Raw genomic sequence first — 18,060 nt, 5'->3', positions numbered from 1 at the left:
GAGAGATTGATGGTGTACTAACGCACTGCTGTCCTGTTTCCCGTATCGTCAATGCTTTAAGGATCTCACGTGTTACTTAGTCTGCATACCTTTCCATGACTTGAACTTCATGCAACTTGGGCTCACACTTGCGCGCTTTTTTGCCTTTTTTGTTTCCTTTACAATCTCTGCAGTGCAGGGCTAGATTGCTCCTTGGGGCACCTGATAGCGATGATGCATGTTCTCTTATCCTATCATTGAGGCACCTTCCCATCTGCCCTACATTTTGTTTGCCACAGGCCAGAGGGATATTATAAACCACACCTTTAACACGCTGAATCTTGTTCGGTGTGCGATCTGGCATTGCTGCTTCTTTTGCCGGTTGACTCGAGCACACATGCTACTTGCCTTGTTCGGTGCAGAGGAAACAACCCGGACCCCGTGCCTCTTGCCAATCTTCATGAGGTTGTAGGTCAATCCATGAACGTACGGAACCACTGCTACTTTTCCCTTTCATTGCCTTCTTGAGGTCCACCTTTTCTTTACTTTCCGCAGCAAGCCTTCAGCTACGCTGCTGAGCATCGAAACGGGGTAGTCCGCATTTTTTAGCTTATCAATCTGCCGCCTAAAACTTTGAGCGACTTTGAGACTTTGAACGACTCAAAGATAGCGTACTGGAGACCTTTCGCCATACCTGACCAGAGTTGAAATTCACCTACGAGCTTCCAGCCAAAGATTCGCTGCAATTCCTGGACTTACGCCTTAAATTCCAACCCGGACACCTATGTTGGAGGTACGAGCCTAGGGCGAAGAAACAGTTTCTTCCTTTTTCGTCAAGCCATTCAAAGACCGTGAAAAGGGCAATTTCGAGTGCTGCTCTCTTGTCAGCTCGGAAGAAATCGTATGAGCATCAGATGGAGACAAGTAAATTCATTTTTGTTCTTTCTATAGACGTGCTAGGTCTGGGACAGTTTTCTGGATCCTCCAAGGCCCCACCTTGGAGGACGGTCTAATCTGCTTGGGGGACATTGCCCCTCACAGAAACGTTTCTCACAAATCGCGAATTTGGACTCCAAGAGCATTCGACAAGCCCTAATTTGAAATTTGTTCTTGCGCTTTCTTCGATTAAGAGGTTATATTCAAACTGAAGAATTGAGCGAACATAACAAAAACTACCACTACTGAAACAATACAGCGCACATTTCGTAAGGAGAACATGCACCAATTTTTAAAATGTTGTTGTAAACGCCCTGCTGTAACTTTTTGTACATCCAGGGAAAAAGCACTTTAATTAACCCTTAACCTTCCACGATACTTTTGGAGTGTACAAAAATTGGACATGCCCATAAAGGAATAAATTACAAATAAGCGATCGCTATTCAATATATAAACATCCACTTATGTGTGTATATTTTGGTCTGCCAGCTGCCAGCCCCACTTCAATAATCTGGGCAGACCTTATCGGATTAATGCCGCACGGTGCCGGTGTTTGACGCATTACATTGTCCCCCCAAAATATTATCGATAGGAGATTCTTGAGGAGAGCAAATTTTGAGGCAACTTTTTGAAACGGCTGAATCTGTAATGCCAAGGCCATGAAAAGGACGCACCCCACCTTTCTCTCTTTCTTTCTTCCTTTCTTTCTTTCTTTCTTTCTTTCATTCTTTCTTTCTTTCCTTCTTTCTTTCTTTCTTACTTTCTTTCCTTCTTTCTTTCTTTCTTCCTCTCTTTCTTTCTTTCTTCCTTTCTTTCTTCCTTTCTTTCTCTCTTTCTTTCTCTCTTTCTTCCTTTCTTTCCTTCTTTCCTTCTTTCTTTTTCTTTCTTTTTTCTTTCTTTCTTTGTTTCCTTCTTTCTTTGTTTCTTTCTTTCCTTCTTTCTCTCTTTCTTTCTTTAATTCGTCCTTTCTTTCTTTCACTCTTTCTTTCTTTAATCCTTCCTTCCTTTCCTTCTTTCTTTTTTCTTTCTTTCTTTCCTTCCTTCATTCCTCCTCTGTTTCTATCTTCCTTTATTTCTTTTTTTCTTCCTTTCTTTCTTCGCTTCTTTCTTCCTCTCTTTCTATCTTCCTTTATTTCTTTTTTCTTCCTTTCTTTCTATCTTCCTTTATTTCTTTTTCTTTCTTCGTTTCTTTCTTCCTTTCTTTCTTTATTTCTTCCTTTCTTTCTTCGTTTTTTATTTCTTTTTCTTCCTTTCTTCCTCTGTTTCTCTCTTTCTATCTTTCCTTCTTTCTCTCTTTCTTTCTTTAATTCTTCCTTTCTTTCTTTCACTCTTTCTTTCTTTAATTCTTCCTTCCTTTCCTTCTTCCTTTCTTTCCTTCTTTCTTTTTTCTTTCTTTCCTTCTTTCTTTCTTTCCTTCCTTCATTCCTCCTCTGTTTCTATCTTCCTTTATTTCTCTCTTTCTTCCTTTCTTTCTTCGCTTCTTTCTTCCTCTCTTTCTATCTTCCTTTATTTCTTTTTTTCTTCCTTTCTTTCTTCGTTTCTTTCTTCTTTTCTTTCTATCTTCCTTTATTTCTTTTTCTTCCTTTCTTTCTTCGTTTCTTTCTTCCTTTCTCTCTTTATTTCTTCCTTTCTTTCTTCGTTTTATATTTCTTTATTTCTTCCTTTCTTCCTCTGTTTCTCTCTTTCTATCTTTCCTTCTTTCTATCTTTCTTTCTTTTCTTCTTGCTCTCTTCCTTCTCTTTTTTTCTTTCTTTACATTTCCTTCTTCCTTCCTTCTTTCTACCTTTCTTTCTTTCGTTATTTCTTCTTTATTTCAAGTGGAGTACGGGAACATTTGCCAAATCTGCTTGGCAAGTAGCCGAAGCAAGCAGAGGCCCGTGATACACGCTCGTTATTTCAGCAACAAATTCGCATATGACTCAGTTACACATCCTCAGTAAACAAAACAATGGCGGTGGAACCTCAGCATACGACACATAAATAGGGTTGTTCGTTTTCGGGTAAAACCTAATTTTACCCGATTTTTGCACACCGATCGTGTTCCTAAAATATCGGGTAAAACCCGATTTTTTCAGATTTCTCAAACAATCGTGCCCCCGGAATTGTCGCGCCTCCAGTCTCAGACAAAGAAGAAAACCAGTTGACATTGTGGAAACTGGGAGCCGTACTCGATCTGTTCCAGAAGCGGCTGCTGAGTCAGTCGTTTGATGAATACTGACCTCTCTCTATATCCGTTATGGCCGATGTAGGCTAGCTTCGCGAGGAGTTTAACCACTACTTGCTGGAAGCAAGCCCCACAAATGAATGTGTTGAAGTGATGGACTATTGGAACGACGCAACTGTGCGTTACCCCAGGCTAGCAAATGCAACGTTGTCATTGTTGTGCCTAGCTAATGTCAGCTGTGACGTTGAGCGAACGTTCTCTCAGCTAAGGTATACCTGCAGAAACCAGTGCAACATCTCGGATGGAAACCGAGATGTTGCGCATGCAGATGATTATGTATGTTAATAAGGACGTGTAGAACGTCGATGACCAGCCCTCGTGAATAAAATGTTTCTTTTCTCCAACCTGACCGTTGCATTTCACTGCGAGTAATAATTAATTACCAAAGAAATGCCAAATTTTGCAATACTTTCTTGAAAGCAGCCGAAAATATAGCCCTAAGTGTTACCCACCGGTTAGAGCAAATGGAATAAATTATTAGTTTGCAAATTTACCCTGATAAAACCCGAATTTCGGAGATTTTCTACAAAAAACTCGATTTCTCCCCATTATCAAGCCGAAAAATAACGCCCGATTTTTACCCCCCGAATTTGAAAAAATATAAAACCCGAAAACGAATAACACTACACATAAAGGGATAGCGAAGTTAGTTAATTAAAAGACTAGCGCATAAAACTAGGACAAAGACAGAGAAGGAGACAGGACGAGCGCTAAGCATCAACTAAAGGTTTACTACACCAAACATGTACTTAAAACACTTCAGTGGCACATGCGCACACTGCGTTACAAAAAACTAATCAAGAAGTGGCAAACTGTTTCGCAGATACATGGTTTCTTTCCTGGTCAGGGCAAGTGACGTCGTGCTTACACACTTGTCACCTTCCCTCATAATGTGATAAGCCTCACAAATCTCGCGACCTAACCTTGTGCCTCCCCTACCAAGCACACACGTGGCATCAAACGCCGGCACGCACCCGCACCGCTTACAATGATAGCCAAATGGCTGCCCCCCGCCAATGAATCCACCAGCGTGCGATGCTCTTGTAGCCGTTCATTTAGGCAGCGTCCAGACTGTCCCACGTAGCATCTACCGCATGAGAGGGGTATGCGGTATACAATGCCAGCAGTGCACGGAACGAACTTGCACACGTGTTTTATGGTGCATACCGGTGCATGCCACTTCTTGATTAGTTTTTTGTAACGCAGTGTGCGCATGTGCCACTGAAGTGTTTTAAGTACATGTTTGGTGTAGTAAACCTTTAGTTGATGTTTAGCGCTCGTCCTGTCTCCTTCTCTGTCTTTGTCCTAGTTTTATGCGCTAGTCTTTTAATTAACTATGTCAAATCAACTAGCCCAGCTTTCCGCCTTGAGGGACAGCGAACATAACCCTCAATTTTCAGAAAGTTGAACAGCTTAATAAATAAAAGAAATTGCTACCCTTTTTGATTTCCAGTGGCCCCGTACATTATATTTGGCCCTGTGATATTGAATCAGGCGCTATCCACAGGTGTTTCGGGTAACAGAGTAATTAAAGGTAATATTGCTTGCATTTCTGGCATTCCTGCTAGATAACAAAAGTACATTAATTGAAATCTGGTAATCATTATGTACGCTCTTATTTATTACCGTTTTGATTCTTATTTCGTAAAGGAAAGGGAGTGGAAGTATCTGTAACCCGTTGAAGCAAGGGGCGCTGGACTAGCTGGAACCTGCTGGAGAAGGGTAACATACCCATAGGCCTTTTCTGTGGAGAAATAATAGGTTCTGTATGGGACCCATATGTACTAGCCCAGGACTCGCAGCTTATGCAGGCGACATTAACAGAGAGAACAATAAATGATCTTCAGCATAGATATGTCCAGGAACCGTCCTGTTCTGAGCAGGATATAAGAAGCTCAAGCAAGCTTGAAACACAACGTTTCAATATGTTTCTGCTAGTTAATATGGGTGTCTAATATTACACCGACGTATTTATTTGTGTCTACTTGGTCAATCAAAAAGTTATCAATGCAACTGTGCAACTGAGTACCAATGGTACGTTTGTGCCTTGGCCTAAACAGAACCAGCTTACTTTTAGCAGCATTTATTGTTCAATTGTTAGCCTGCCTGAAGTCGTGCGGAGATGTGAGATAACTAGTTTATCGCTGCCTGAATATCAGTTTGAGTGTTCCCTGAAAAAAAATTATTGCATTGTTACCAGCGTACATCACCGTTTGCCAATACGTCAAACACACAGAGAATCAATTAACGAAAAGATAGCACAGTCCAGGGCTTAAAACTGATCCTTGCGAAAGTCGAGCACAAACAGTCTACTGAGGTGATTTTTAGTGTTTCAGGTTAACATATTGTCTTTTGCTTGTAACGTAGCTCTAAAGAACTCTAGAGGAATTTCTACTGCCATAGTGATCTAGACTTCGCGCTAAGATTGAACGACAGTGTCAAAATCTTTCTATAAGTTTAAGGACAAAGCTACAGCTATTTGGTTATTTAGCAAGCATGTAAGTACATAGCTCTTGAGACAGTGTCATTACAGCTGTAGATGTTGACCTGTTGTTCCTTAAACCAGATTGATTCAGGTATGGTTTATTCCTTTTTAAGTTTTTAGAGTACTGTAATAATGATACTCGAAAACAAAACTGGACGGTAACTGCTTCGGTTATCAGAGTCACCGTGTTTGTGAACTGGGATCACTTTAGCGATGTTCAAAATATCCGGATAAATACCATCCTAAATAGCATCATCCATAATTGCGGTCAGGACTGGTGCAAGATGGCAAACTTTTTCCTTCAGTACTCTCACACTTAACCCATCATTCTTTGTTGCCTTGCTTTAGGCGAGAGTATTTACGACTGCTGTGATCTGAGAATCAGCAGGGACCCGCAGTAAGAAAGCCTCATGAACACGTGACAATTAATTAAGCACAGTAGATCAGCGATACTGCCAGCTAGTTCCGAGCCAGTGTTTGTAAAGTAATGGTTGGATCAATCAGCTTTGCTGAAGTTCATCACTTCAGGTACTACGTTCTGTTTGCTTGGTTTTTCGATTCCGGCGTTTAGCCGTTCCCAGATTTTACGGGAGGCTCCTTTGCTGTGTTTTACTGCCAAAGTGTTGTATTCTTTCTTCCACGAATTAAAGCTATTAAGTAATTTCTGGATGATCTAAACTGCTTTAAATAATAAACATTTTCTTTCATCTTGTATGAACATTTATCTTCGTCTTTAAGAGCTGCAAGTGTATACTTGTTCATCCATGGCCACAAAGATTGTTCGCACCTGCGGGTAGTGCACGATGTACAATTTAACTTTAATATAGCAGAATCACGAGCGTGAATAAAGTAAATGTTGTTGAGATCGAAATTGCATGTTTCAGTTTTCAGGATTTCATAACGCTTCCCTTTGGTGCAGCGCTCATTCGCGTAGGAGTATTCCGATTCATACGCAGCAGGCAGAGAATTGGTGAGTGATCTGCTATAGTGGAGTCATGCGCAGTCGCTATGATAATATCTTTACTGCTCATAATACGTTATCATTTATAGTTGCTGAAGTAGCTGTAGTTCGTGTTGGATCAGAGATTAAATTTTAAATATCATATGATTTTTGTAAGAATGAGCAATCACTGCTTATGCTTGAAGAATCCATGAGAATCAAGTTGACGTTGCATTTTAGAAGATAATTTGGCAATTTGAAGACATTTTGTCCGCCGCGGTTGCTCAGTGGTTATAGTGCTCGGCTGCTGTCCCGAAAGACGCGGGTTCGATCCCGGCCGCTGCGGTCGAATTTATATGGAGGCGAAATTATAGAGGCCCGTGTACTGTGCGATGTCAGTGCACGTTAAAGAACCCCAGGTGGTCGAAATTTCGGAAACCTTCACTACGGCGTCTCTCATAGCCTCAGTCGCTTTGGGACGTTAAACCCCATAAACCAAACAGTGAAGTTCGCGGTGCTGTATTTTGTTTGCCGCATCCGGTCGCGTTTGTAGAATGGCCATTACGTTTTTTTCTCTTGGGCCCTCTGCACAACCGCACAGGAGGGGTGAGCTCAAAACAGCGGGATACGGGGCGCGCCGGATGGTGGGGGATTACGGGAGAGGTCAAACTCCCCTCATGGACGGAGTCGTTAGATGGCATCCTGTGTGCACGTGTTTACGGCGAGGCGGACCCGCGTCACAGTGCGTGGCTTTTGTACCATGTCTGCAGCGGCGTGCTTTTAGCGCGGTCAACAGGATACTGCCACGCTAGCTGCAGGCTTGAGGAGCGACGATGCTTAACAGATGCGTTGAATTGTCTTTCCTGTAACTTGGGTCAACCGGACGTTGGGAAAGTGAGTGTTCGGGAAGCTCGCAGCAGGAAAGCACAATTATCCGAAATCGGGGTGGTAGAAAGTGTACATATGTGTACGGTGTCGCGATGAGCTACCTTGCTTCCCCAATCATTTATTGGTTGTGTTATCATTTCCAAATTGTTGACTAGTGGTGCTTTCCTTTCCCCAATAAGTTATTGGGTGGATGTTTGTACAGTGCCTGATTCGTTATTCTCCCCACCGAGGGCGGGGACAGAGGGTTAGAAACCCGCTGTTTCGGCAAGACCGATAGCTGGTTTCGTCATGTCGAGGCAGTCAAGTGTAAATATGTTTTCTCCTTGCTTGTATCTTCCTTTGAGCTTTTCTTTGTTATAATAAGTTAACCTCTCCCGAAGTGTCCTCTTGCATTGTGATTGAGCATTTCGAATATGCAAGACGTCAAGCATCCTTCAGTAATCCTAATCATCAACCCAATTTCCCTCAACGAGATCCAGAGTGGGGATTTCAACTGGCGCAGCCGTAGAGCGGGCTCTTAACTGGCGCCGTCGAGACGGTATTTGCTACGTCTTTCTGCTCGGGGTATCTGACGGAGGGTCGGAAGATCAAGTCGGTAGACAAGCTGCAGAGCGGTACGTCCCAAAGGAGGAACGTGAGTCAGCGTCATAGAGCGACGTTGGAAGCTTCAGAGACTGCTGGTCATTGTCAACGGGACGTAGGAGGCTCAAGGCAGCGAGGCGCTGAAGGAGCCGGGCGACCGACGTGTCGGGGAGGTGCCAAGTCCGTGAGCTGCGGAAGGAACCAATCATCCACGTTGAGGTTCAAGACAAGAACCAGGCGACCAGCGAGTCAAACGAGGCAGGTCAGCAAGCTGCTGAGTGAACCGGGCTGTCGCATCGTGAAAGTTCAAGCTGCAAGGCGACATCATCAGGAAGGTTCAAGTCAGCGAGCTGCAGTGAGAGCCGGGGCTCAACTCATCCGCATCGAGGAGCCCGCTGTCGTCACTCAGGGCGACGAGATTACCGTGGCAGAGGAGAGCAACCAGCGAGGTAGGAGGCAGAGCAGCTGCTTGAAATTGAGAAGTTGAAACTTCTAATTGCGCTAGAAAAGACAAAGCTTGCACAGATGCAGTTGAAAGTAGGACAGGGAACGAAAGCTGATAGGGAGGTGTTATTTCCTGCAGTTCAATGTTTTCACTGCATGAAATTTGGGCATTTAATGACTGAGTGTCCGAACTCGAAGCAAAAACAGGATGTTCCCGCGGTGAGAATGACGTGTGTGCCAATGGCTATAGCTCTGAAAGCTGCAGCGATTAGTCAGCAGGGCCCAACCGTGTGTGCCGTGCCAGGAGAGATGGCAGAGGGCATATAGGCGTTAGTCACGCCTGTGAAGCACTGCCTGTCGCAGCAAACTGAGATAGAGCGTACCCGGGAGGCACATGAATGTATTGCTCGTGAACAAGGGTTAAGGATTGTGCCAGAGCAGGTTGGCGTTAACTCCGAGGCAGCAGCAACGCTCAACGAAGCGGGAGGGCAGGCGCCAATAGCGGGAACACTCTTTGCAGGCGATGGTAAACACGCTCTCAAAGATGAGGAAGTTAGCCAGCCGGTGCTCACAATATGCGCAGTGACAGCAGATGTAGCCGAAGGTGCAGGCAAGTTGATAACACCTGAAACGCTCGCGCTGTTAGAGCAGTCAGAAAGAGAGCGGCTACATGACGAAACAGAGAGAGCTGATTTTGAAGAGCATTTCGAAATTCCCCACGAACCTGTTCGAGACAAATCCGAGACGCCGGTAGAGCTTCAGGCAGATCCGGAAGCTGCAAAAGTTTCTCCAGCAGATCGTCAGCTAATTGAGATCGCTGCAATGGGTTTCGTGGCAGGTTGGGAACTGGAGGATTTGGATAATGCATCTGTCCCTGTGGGTATCAGCGTGGAGAAGAGACAGTATGTTTCATTGCCAGAGGTCAGGAATGAAGCTGGCGAAGGTAGTTGTCAGAAAAGAAGGATTGACGGCACGATTTTCTTTGAAGCGAACGCTGGTGGGCAGCTGTATGAAGAGCTAGCGCTACCTGAAACTCGTTGCGAGACTGTATGCGAAGTAGCCGATGAGAGGCCTGACCCTACAGTGAAACTCAAAGGGGAGAATGCAGACGCGAGGGCAGTAGCAATCTTCGTGGCCCGCGAGGAGCAAGTGTGCTCTATTGATCCGAGAGCGGCGGCAGCCTTTAGAACCGGTGTTTTCCCGGATAATTCGGAAGTTGGGTCCAGTATTCTGGACAAGGCTCAAAAGAAACAAGTGTTGTTTCGAGATGTAGGCGGCTAGAAGTTATTTCTGACAGTTTGGATCACCGATCTGACATCGTGGATTCTGGAATGTGCAGATTGGTTTCCAGCCTTGTGTGTGCGAGTTGAAATAACCCCTGTGTGCGAGCATGTGTGCGTGCTGGTGTACTGACTGGACAGCCGGCGTACGTGTGCGTGCGTGCTTATGTACTTTTGTTGTTGGACACCTTGGCTGAACTTTAATGTCCCACTGACAACAAGTGTCCGTGTGACATTCTTGGCTGGGAGGAGTGAAGTTCGCGGTGCTGTATTTTGTTTGCCGCATCCGGTCGCGTTAGTAGAATGCCCATTACGTTTTTTCTCTTGGGCCCTCTGCACAACCGCACAGAAGGGGTGAGCTCAACCCAGCGGGATACGGGGGGCGCCGGATGGCGGGGGATTACGGGAGAGGTCAAACTCCCCTCATGGATGGAGTCGTTAGGTCGCATCCTGTGTGCACGTGTTTACGGCGAGGCGGACCCGCGTCACAATGCGTGGCTCTTGTACCATGTCTGCAGCGGCGTGCTTTTGAAGCGCGGTCAACAGGATATTGGCACACTAGCTGCAGGCATGAGGAGCGACGATGCTTAACAGATGGGTTGAATTGGCTTTCCTGGAACATGGGTCAACCGGACGTTGGGAAAGTGAGTGTTCGGGAAGCTCCCAGCAGGAAAGCACAATTATCCGAAATCGGGGTGGTAGAAAGTGTACATATGTCTACGGTGTCTCGATGAGCTACCTTCTTTCCCCAATCATTTATTGGTTGTGTTATCATTTCCAAATTGTTGACTAGTGGTGCTTTCCTTTCCCTAATAAGTTATTGGGTGGATGTTTGTAAGGTACCTGATTGGTTATTCTCCCCACCGAGGGCGGGGACAGAGGGTTAAAAACCCGCTGTTTCGGCAGGACCGATAGCTGGTTTCGTCACGTCGAGTCAGTCAAGTGTAAATACGTTTCTCCTTGCTTGTATCTTCCTTTGTGTTTTTAATTGTTATAAAAAGCTAACCTCTCCAGAAGTGTCCTCTTGCAATGTGATTGAGCAATTCGAATCTGCAAGACGTCAAGCACTTTTAATAATCGTTATCATCAACCCAATTTCCCACAACGAGATCCAGAGTGGGGATTTCAACTGGCGCAGCCGTAGAGGGGACTTTTAACTCAAACCAAACCAGCAAAGGTATCGAAGAGACGTATCAAATAACCTGTTTTATTTCGGCAATCGCGACATTATTCCAGATATGAAAACGAAACGTTTGAATTTCATCTTTGTGCAGTGCCGCACAAGGTGCGGGTAATAATTATCATTTGAAACTACTTATTTATTTATTTATCAGTACCTCAAAGGCCCACTAGGGGCATTGCATGAGGGGTGGGCACATATAATAGAAAAAAAAATCTGTGATTAATGATTTGAAGTATTCCAGGCCAGGATGGATGAAAGCTTTAGCGGGGAGGTCGTTCCAGTCTCTTGCGGTCTGGGCGAAGAATGATTTTAGGTGCGCAGAAGTAGATTCTCGAGGTGTATGTACAGCTTTCGGATGACTGATGCGTAGTGAAAGGCGGTATGCCGGGGTCATAACGGATTGACTCAAATGCGAATGATAAAACTTGTGGAAAAGGCAGAGTTTGGCTATTTTTCGACGGGATTCAAGGCTGGGGAGGTTACCTTTTGTTTTCAATGCTGTTACGCTCGTATGATATGAGTAATCAGAATATACGAATCTTATCGCGCGGCTCTGGACGCTCTGAAGGGATTTGGCTAGGTTAATTTGTTCGGGGTCCCAGACTGAGCATGAATATTCAAGTTTAGGACGGACAAGAGTTAAATAGGCGGACAGTTTTACGGAAGCTGGTGCCAAACCCAAGTTACGCTTTAGATAACCGGGAACACGGTTGCCTCGTTGGTTATGTTCATTATGTGGGTGGTTCAAGAGAAGTCCTGTGTTAGGCTAATACCTAAATATTTGTATGAAGATGCGTGTAATATCATGGAACCGCGAAGGGTGTAATTCGGAGTAGGATACGATTGACGACGATGAAATGATACTAGCGTTGTTTTATTAACGTTTAAACACATGAGGAAGTTTGCGCACCACTCTTCCACAAGTTGTATGTCACACTGCAGATGGTTAGTGTCTCTGTTACAAGTGATGCTCCGGTAGACGACGCGGTCGTCGGCGAACAAACAAACGGTGGAAGATAGATTGCTTGGGAGGTCGTTGATGTAAACTAAAAACAGTAGAAGTCGTAAAAAAGTGCCTTGAGGTACGCCGGAGGTAACAGGGGAGATGGAAGATGCAAGATTATTAGCCCATACTAACTGTTGGCGTTAATCAAAAAATTACGGAGCCAATCATATTAGTGGTGGAGGTAGAGGCGCGAAAGGTCAAATAAGAGGCGTTGATGGGAAACTTTGTCGAAAGATTTTTCAAGCTCTAAGAAAAGAGCGTCCACGGGTGTGTTCGTGTCCATACTAGAACTGATGTCATGAGTAAAGAGTGCAGGTTGGGTAGAGCAGGATAGGTTTTTCAGGAATTCGTGTTGAGAAGGGTCAAAAAAGTTGACAGACTAGAAGAAGGTCATGATGTGAGAGTAAATTACATGCTCCATTAATTTAGAGGGAATGCTAGTGAGGGAGATGGACGGTAGCTCTTACTAGACGATCGGGGCCGTTTTTGTGCACTGGGATGATTTTCCCCACTTTCCAGTCGTGGGGTAGAATACCGGACTCGAGTGATTGCTGGAAGATACGACAAAGAAGAACAGCTACAACGGTTTTAGTATTCTTGAGAACTTTTGTGTTAAATTCATCTATACCAGCAGATGAGCTTATGTTCATGGAATCGATCAACGCGATTATTCCGTTAGTGTCGAAACGTATGTCAAGCATAGGAGGGTAATCAAAATAAGGATAGTCAGGCATGTCGCCTACAGGATCGTTGGTAAAATTGGATGAAAATGTATAATTTAATGCTTCAGCCGTGTCAGTGTCTGGAATAGGTGAACCGTGTTCGTCGCAAAGCGATAATGGCGGTGTTTCGTTTGGGTTTATAGCCTTCCAAAATTGCCTGGGGTTGTTTTGAAGCATATTAGTTAATGTGGATGAAAAGAAGGTTTTTTTGGCTTGTGCTGCGTGAGAAAGAAAGTTCTTTTCGGCAGCATGACACTTTTCCCATTCGCGGGCGTCATTGGAATGCTTTGCAGAACGAAAGAGCCTTTTCTCTTTGTTAAGTAGCCTTTTTAAATTTCAGTTGAACCATGGCGATTATGACCGTGTGGTGACTGTCTTAGTAGGGATGTTGGTGTGGATGAGCTCGCGCATTTTATCAGTGAACAGAGACCAGTTAGTTTCGACAGAGCGATTTAAAAAGTTTGAGAGGAGAGAGTTACAGAATTCCGTGAGGTCGTTATTCATGGCATCATAGTCACCTTTGTCGTAGAGCGCCAATGTTTTCGTTAATTTTTCAGGGCGTAATAAGTTGTTCTGGAAAAATGTTAAGATTAAACGCCATTACTGTAGAAGTGAACCTCATTAGAGGAACCGAAAGGGCAGTTTAATTTGAAGTGTTATTTCCCTCAGGACCCCAGGTTTGTTTGCAGAGCTCATTGCATCGAGATGCTGAGGGAATCCATATAAAGAAGCGACACATATTGCAGTGTTCATTTTACTTTTTCCTTAGCGGATTATAAAAGCTAACTTATTTCCGCCGTCTGCGCAAAACAATCACAAATTTATTGCTACTTTGTCACTCTTTTAAAGAAAGCCACTCGATTCGAAGCCATGATTTCCGGCGTAACCCTTACATATCGTTATAGCGGGAGTAAACGAAACGCAATTTATTATGGTTGCGCATCAACATGCAATAATAGCAATGCCTTTGAGCCCCGAGATGGTTCTGTCGTCCAGCTGCGGCGACACCAGTAAGGCAGAGTATGCTGCAAGAGAGGAATGTAATCCAGAAGAGAATAGAAATATTTCGAGCTGTTTTTACCCTCTCACTCTTTAATATATCTGTATAGAAAAATTAAAACGACTAGACCGCAAAGATTGGTTGATATATCAAATTGGATGAGCACAAAAACTACCCAGCTCTGAAATTTTGTTCGTTCCGCTCTATCTTTTCCTCGACACCGGCGTTAAGGAAACAATGTTTCAAGAACTCCGACAAGATAATCGCAAGGATTCTGAATTCCTTCACTCCGGTGCGTTATCTACTGAGCTGTACTTGCCGCCTGAAAGCAATTGGTTCTTATATTTAATAATATTAATATTAATAACTTGTTTATTTCCATCGGTGATGGGGGAGACTGCGGATAAAAGCCGCTTGACAACAAGCGACTTGACTGAAGCCCGTAGCCTCCCTACAAACCAGGCAGCGATAGAACAACAACAAAATAAAAACTCACAGAAAGCACAATATTCAAAATTAATGCACACACACTTGATAGTCACAAAAGGTGAATAACAAAAGGCAAGATAACAATTTTAGTTGTTATTGTAAGCAAGGATTTTTGGGCAAAATTAACAGAAATTGTTTCATTGTCTAGCGTTTCACCATGCCCGAACAATGATTAGGTTGGGGCGAGTAAAAAGGAAATAAAAATAATAAGCCCCTTGCCTGCACCACGTACGTACAACAGGCTTACCCAATTAGAAAATAAAAGAATAGGCTCGGGGGCAAATGGTAATTCCACCACCCGCAGGTGAAAAATAAAAAATACCGATGATTACGTTACTTCCTAATGCGAAATTTGAGCGCAGCAAATAAGCTGTTTCACCTTTTCGATAGATTGAGGTAAAGAAATCGAGCAATACATGTATGCGCTATCACAGAATTTTTTTTTTTTATTTTTCACACGTATTCCTTTAACAAAGACTCCACTAACAGTTCTTGACAGTCATGAAGGAAGCTTTGTGGTCGGAGAAATAGACTGATATATGTTCGACTTGGTACACCAATGCTTGATTCTCAAAGACGAGATCTATACAAGTGCCTCGCGAGGTTGTCACAGCCGTGGGACGCGTTACGAGCGAGAGGAACGGGATGTTCTCCCGCATAAGTGTTAGGAAATTGCTGTTTCGTCGACGTGCCGGGGCCTACGTGAAATAACCGGCGCGTCGGCAATTGAAGAGCACCCTATCCGCCACACAAGAACAGGGGGGGGACCCTTTCCTCCTCTTTCTGCATGGCGGCGACGGTGTTCTATGCAGTCACGTTATTAAGGCGGAAGCCTTTAATGCCTCATCGTTGTAAGCAGGAGTTGTCGACAGAAAATGTCACGCTTTTCAATTGGTCGAAATGCTCGTGACGTCATAGTGCGCGAATTTCAAATGGGGCCAATTGTACTTTGGCTAGTAACCATGCAACCAATCAAAGGGATCGTATAGTGATGCTCCAACTAAGTGGGATTGAGTTTAGTTAATTGGTTAATTAATCAATTAGCCTAATTAAGATAGAGGAGAATGAAGAGGTCAGAAGACAGAGGAAAAGAAAAGAAAAGAAAGAAAGACGCGCGTCGCAGCGACAACAGCGTCCGCGGAAGGAGACGCTGCTGAAACAACAGATAAGTACGAAGCCGCGTTCGCTCCACCACCACGCACTTCCCCACTCAGTTCGACGTAGCTCGTTTCATATACGTTGTGTCGAACATCCTAGATAGTTCCAAAATTTGACAGGTGAATGACAGAACACGATGGATAAAAATACAACGATATAAATATGAAATAGCCTAATTAACCTTCCTAGTTAGACCGCATAAATCAATAAAACCGAGAACGAAATTGGTGGAGTTGGGGAATCGAACCAGGGTCTCCGGAGTGCGATACGAGCACGCTAGCCACTCCGTAATGCCAGCTGAATGGTTTGGAATGAACAAAGGCGCGTCTAGCTAATACGGCGTCTTCGTTCACTCCCATCTTCCCCCTTTCCCTTACGGCGAGGTGCAGGTGTCCACCCAGATATGCGAGAGAGATACATTTCCTTTCCTCAAAAAATAAATTTACCGTCCAGCAAGGCGTACAGCCGAATTGGCGATGGCGTTCTGTGGACTCCCTGGCAGCGTTGCAAGACGCTGTCGCGTTCCACTCTTACAGGCGAAGCTTAACATGTTAACCACACGTCAGTAACACACGCAGACAGCCAATGGACGTGTCATTCGCTGGTAGCACTTGAATCATCATTCACAACCACATTCGTGGCAGAATGCTGTACTCAGGCTTTCGCCTTGCACCACTTTAGTCGCCAAAGTGACTCCTAATTTTTTTGACTCTCTAGCGGCGTCAGCGGCATCCAGCGGTATCAGTCGGTCGCTACTAGCGCTGGGGGGATGAAAGGGGGTCGGAGCTGGTTACGAGGCCGACGACAACGCCGACGACGACGCGAAACCCAGGAACGGATGCCAAAGAGCTGCGCTCTAAAAGAAAAGGGAAAAGCTACTGTAGTGACCCACAGCCGGGGGAGCCGGCCCGGGGAGACTCCCCTGATCTGGCCTGGGAAGTAGCGGGAAGGATGTGTAAAAGGATGGCTTAAAAGGATATCAGGAATGGGTTAAGAAGTGTGGATGGGAACGGGGACAGCGAGGTTTTTACTCTGATCCTTCGATTGTCTCGACTCCATTTCTGGCCTTCCTGGCCAGGGCAGGGAGAGCGTCGAGGTTGCCCAAAGGTGCGGCCCCACTCACGGGATGCCCGACCACCCACCATACGCAGCGGGCTCCGACCGCCGGAGACAGGAAAACCTAACACGGGGTCAGCTACCTGGGGCCCCTCCACGACCCTAGGGCGTGTTTCCGACCAGCCAGCTACTTACCATCGAGTGCTTTTCGCGGTTTTTCAGACACCGGAAGTATGTGTGCTGTGATCCAGCCAGTTGAGGCTTAGGTCTTCGGCCTGACGGCCCCGGCCCTCAGCGTCATGACTTAAGACCTCCGCGGGGAGCCATCTGTGCTTCCAACCAACCAACCATGCACTTATTTCCTCCCCTAGCTTGCTCTTCTCCTACTGAGGAGGGAGTGTTCAAGGCCGGTTGACCGGGCCACAAACCAAGAACGGGGCTAAGGGTGAGACGGCCCGGACCTACTCGACCGGTACTCCACAATATCGACGATTTTTGCTGGACGCTTCGAGGTCGTACTACGCTCCCATCCACCGGTGCCCCGCAAAGCCATTACAGCCATGCGGCCGGCCATAAGACCGCTTCCCCGAGGCGCCGTTTCAGAGCCTGGCTACTGTGAATCCCCGCGCGAACAGTGCGAAGCGTCTACACCAAAGAGGAGGTATTGCTTATTAATAATTTCTAGGCTATGTCGGCGGGGTCGTGACCGCAGCAGTTGTGACATGATCAGAAGAGGTAGCATCAAACGAGGTGTTGTAACCAAAAGAGGATGATGTGAGGATGCTACACGAAAAGAAAAATAATGTTGATAGGATGATCAGTTAAGTAATTTGAGCCAAAAATGTCGAAAAACGTCGAACTAGCGCGGACGTCAATAAAGTGAGTAGATGGTAAAACAACCATGGATGGAAAAACAGCGGAAAATAGGCAGAGTGAAAATAAAGTTTGAAATGAATTCAAATCTATTTGGTGAGTCATAATAAAGTGAAGAAAAAGTTTCCGTGACATAGATTAATAAGTTAGATATTTATCAGCGAAAATGATTGAAGAACACATCACGAGCTAGTTGGTTTTCCATCACACGAAACCAGCGCAAACTACACAAAGGACGCAGAAAGGGGAGACGAGACACAGGCGCTAGCTAACAACTGATATTTTATTGCTCTGACACATCGGTAAATATATACAAGGCATCAAAAACAACAAGAAGGATAAGACATGAAACAGACAATCGCAGCAAGAAACGAGCAGGAAATCATGAATGATGAGCTGTCGCAAGGAAACCAAATTGCTTATCCAGAAGGGCTATCGATGGGGTGCTGACACAGCGGTCTTTTAGGCTTGCGATTTTTTTTGGCTTCAATTATGTCCCGCATGATTTGGTCACTGCACCTGCTCAGCACGCTCGTGTTACTCCTCCAGTAGTGCACTCTGCGTCCTTCGTGTAGTTTGCGCTGTTTTCGTGTGAAAATGATTGGATGGTTCAATAGGCTGGAAGGGGGTATAGTAAGTGGACAGGAAATAAATCAGGGCGCCAAATTTAAAAAAAAACAAAAATGGTTGAGATAAACGAAGATATGATCACCGTAAATCTATCGATCTTTAATTAGTGCATCAGGTAATAGCACTAATTCAGTATTCAAATTAGTTAGCTAACAAACAGAGAATGATAAAAAGAGGCAAAGAGA

Source organism: Amblyomma mixtum, chromosome 2, assembly GCF_055824585.1.
Source record: "Amblyomma mixtum isolate Tamu chromosome 2, ASM5582458v1, whole genome shotgun sequence".
NCBI classification, from domain to species: domain Eukaryota; kingdom Metazoa; phylum Arthropoda; class Arachnida; order Ixodida; family Ixodidae; genus Amblyomma; species Amblyomma mixtum.
Note: the sequence above shows the minus strand (reverse complement) of the source record.